Source organism: Haematobia irritans, chromosome 3 (assembly GCF_050003625.1).
Source record: "Haematobia irritans isolate KBUSLIRL chromosome 3, ASM5000362v1, whole genome shotgun sequence".
In the NCBI taxonomy this organism is placed as follows: Eukaryota; Metazoa; Arthropoda; class Insecta; order Diptera; family Muscidae; genus Haematobia; species Haematobia irritans.
The window spans coordinates 133,369,613-133,373,390 of record NC_134399.1 but is presented as its reverse complement, the minus strand read 5'-3'; positions in this window follow the sequence as shown (position 1 = coordinate 133,373,390).

The following is a 3,778-nucleotide window of genomic DNA, read 5'->3' as shown; positions in this document are numbered from 1 at the left end:
ATAGAAAATTTTTGTCAAATTTTTATTTCTATAGAAAATTTTGTCAAAAGTTTATTTCTATAGAAAATTTTGTCAAAATTTTATTTCTATAGAAAATTTTGTCAAAATTTTATTTCTATAGAAAATTTTGTCAAAATTTTATTTCTATAGCAAATTTTGTCAAAATTTTATTTCTATAGGAAATTTTGTCAAAATTTTATTTCTATAGAAAATTTTGTTAAAATTTTATTTCTATAGAAAATTTTGTCAAGATTTTATTTCTATAGAAAATTTTGTCAAAATTTTATTTCTATAGAAAATTTTTTCAAAATTTTATTTCTATAGGAAATTTTGTCAAAATTTTATTTCTATAGCAAATTTTGTCAAAATTTTATTTTTGTTTTAATTTTGCTAAAATTTTGTCAAAATTTGATTTCTATAGAAAATTTTGTCAGAATTGTATTTCTATAGAAAATTTTGTCAAAATTTTATTTCTATAGAAAATTTTTTCAAAGTTTTATTTCTATAGAAAATTTTTTTCCAAATTTTATTTCTATAGAAAAATTTTGTCAACATTTTATTTCTATAGAAAATTTTGTCAAAATTTTATTTCTGTAGAATAGTTTGTCAAAATTTTATTTCTATAGAAAATTTTTATCAAAATTTTATTTCTGTAAAAAATTTTGCCAAAATTTAATTTCCAGACAAAATTTTTTCAAAAATTTATTTCTATAGAAAATTTTGTCAAAATCTTATTGCTTTAAAATATTTTATCAAAATTTTATTTCTATAGAAAATTTTTGTCAAATTTTTATTTCTATAGAAAATTTTGTCAAAATTTTATTTCTATAGAAAATTTTGTCAAAATTTTATTTCTATAGAAAATTTTGTCAAAATTTTATTTCTATAGAAAATTTTGTCAAAATTTTATTTCTATAGCAAATTTTGTCAAAATTTTATTTCTATAGGAAATTTTGTCAAAATTTTATTTCTATAGAAAATTTTGTCAAAATTTTATTTCTATAGAAAATTTTGTCAAGATTTTATTTCTATAGAAAATTTTGTTAAGATTTTATTTCTATAGAAAATTTTGTCAAAATTTTATTTCTATAGAAAATTTTTTCAAAATTTTATTTCTATAGGAAATTTTGTCAAAATTTTATTTCTATAGCAAATTTTGTCAAAATGTTATTTCTATAGAAAATTTTGTTAAAATTTTTTCAAAATTTTATTTCTATAGAAAATTTTGTCAAAATTTTATTTCTATAGAAAATTTTGTCAGAATTGTATTTCTATAGAAAATTTTGTCAAAATTTTATTTCTATAGAAAATTTTTTCAAAATTTTATTTCTATAGAAAATTTTGTCCAAATTTTATTTCTATAGAAAAATTTTGTCAAAATTTTATTTCTATAGAAAATTTTGTCAAAATTTTATTTCTATAGAAAATTTTGTCAAAATTTTATTTCTATAGAAAATTTTGTCAAAATTTTATTTCTATAGAAAATTGTGTCAAAATTTTATTTCTATAGAAAATTTTGTCAAAATTTTATTCCTATAGAAAATTTTGTCAAAATTTTATTTCTACAGGAAATTTTGTCAAAATTTTATTTCTATAGAAAATTTTGTCAGAATTGTATTTCTATAGAAAATGTTGTCAAAATTTTATTTCTATAGAAAATTTTTTCAAAATTTTATATCTATAGAAAATTTTGTCAAAATTTGATTTCTATAGAAAATGTTGTTAAAATTTATTTCTATAGAAAATTTTGTCAAAATTTTATTTCTATAGAAAATTTTGTGAAAATTTTATTTCTATAGAAATTTTTTTCAAAATTTTATTTCTATAGAAAATTTTGTCAAAATTTCATTTCTGTAGAAAATTTTGCCAAAAATTAATTTCCAGAGAAAATTTTGCCAAAATTTAATTTCTATAGAAAATTTTGTCAAAATCGTATTACTTTAAAATATTTTATCAAAATTTTATTTCTATGGAATATTTGGTCAAAATTTTATTTCTATAGAAAATTTGTTCAAAATTTTATTTCTATAGAAAATTTTGTCAAAATTTTATTTCCATAGAAAATTTTTTCAAAATTTTATTTTTATAGAAAATTTTGTCAAAATTTTATTTCTATAAAAGTTTTGTCAAAATTTTATTTCTACAGAAAATTTTGTCAAAATTTTATTTCTATACAATATTTTGTCAAAATTTTTCAACAACACTCAAAAATACGTAAAAAAAATTTATTCCTTAAGAAAATGTTGTCAAAAAAATGTTTATAGAAAAATTTCTCAAAATGTTATTTCTATAGAAAATTTCAGCAAAATTGTATATCTATAGAAAATTTTCTCAAAATGTTTTTCTAAAGTATAATCCAAATATGGAGTATAATTTATTGAACTCAAAGTGCTAGAACAGAAGTTAATGTTTTTAGAAAACTCCATTGTTTCACATAAATTATAATGAAATCAAAACTTCCCGCCATGTAAACAAAAGAAACATATTAATATGAAAAACTCTAAGAAACCGTGTAGTATTTCATTTTGATTTGTCATGGTCATTAGTTTTCATGTTACGGATTGTTTCAAGAGACAAGAGCGCAAACACTCGCCAGCATACACGAATCTGGAATTATATTTGATTTACAACTAAAAACAAACATTCGTCGTAGATACTCCTGGTTTTTCCATAGAAATGTTCCTTGTATTGTCGTTGTAGTATTTTATTGTGTATTTTTCTAGTTGAATTTTTCATCCCCCATCCTACAGACAAAAAAAATTGCTTTTGCCCGAAAGGAAATTTTCAAAACATTAAATTGCTGTTTGTTATATCGTAGTTACTTTAATAAAAACTAAATCAAAATTTATCAAAACTGATGCAACGATTATTTATTTTCCTTTGTTTATTTGCTTTTAAAGAATATTGTTTATTGGTAAAAGAAAATTTCGCTTTTTCTTAAATTTCGTTCCTCAGAAATGAAAAATTTTCATTCACCACTGCCACCACAACTACTACGACAAACTCAACCAGATAGAGAAACCACAATCTTCCTGAGTTTTTCTTTTTCAATATTTTTCAATTTATCCACCTTTTGTCAGGTTTATCTTTGGATTTTTTCTTCTGTTGTTTGCTTAGGGGGAAATATCTAACCCTCGATTAAATGATAAATGGGAATTTTCTATGTAGCAGGAGACTAAATGGTACTGTGAAATTTAGAAGGCCTTCTTAAAACCAGGCCAGTTAGAAAAGACACAACTTGAACATTTTTTTCAAAAATTTTTTTTTTCTATAGAAAATTCTGCAGGAAATTTTGTCAAAATTTAATTTCATATAGGAAATTTTGTAAAATTTCATGTCTCTACGAAATTTTGTCAAAATTTTGTTTCTCTAGGAAATTTTGTCAGAATTTCATTTCTATAATAAATTTTGTAAAATTTTTAATTCTATAAAAAATGTTTGTCAACATTTTGTTTCTATAAAAAATGTTATCAAAATTTTATTTCCATAGAAAATTTTGTCAAAATTTTATTGCTTTAAAAAATTTTGTCAAAATGTTACTTCTATAGAAAATTTTGCCAAAATTTTATTTCTATAAAAGTTTTTATCAAAATTTTATTTCCATAGAAAATTTTGTCAAAATTTTAGTACTAAGAAAATTTTGTCAAAATTGCACTTCTATAAAAAAAAATTGTCATAATTTTATTTTTATTAAAAACTTTGTCAAAATTTTATTTCTATAAAAGTTTTTATCAAAATTGTATTTCTATTGAAAATTTTTCTACAGAAAAATTTATCA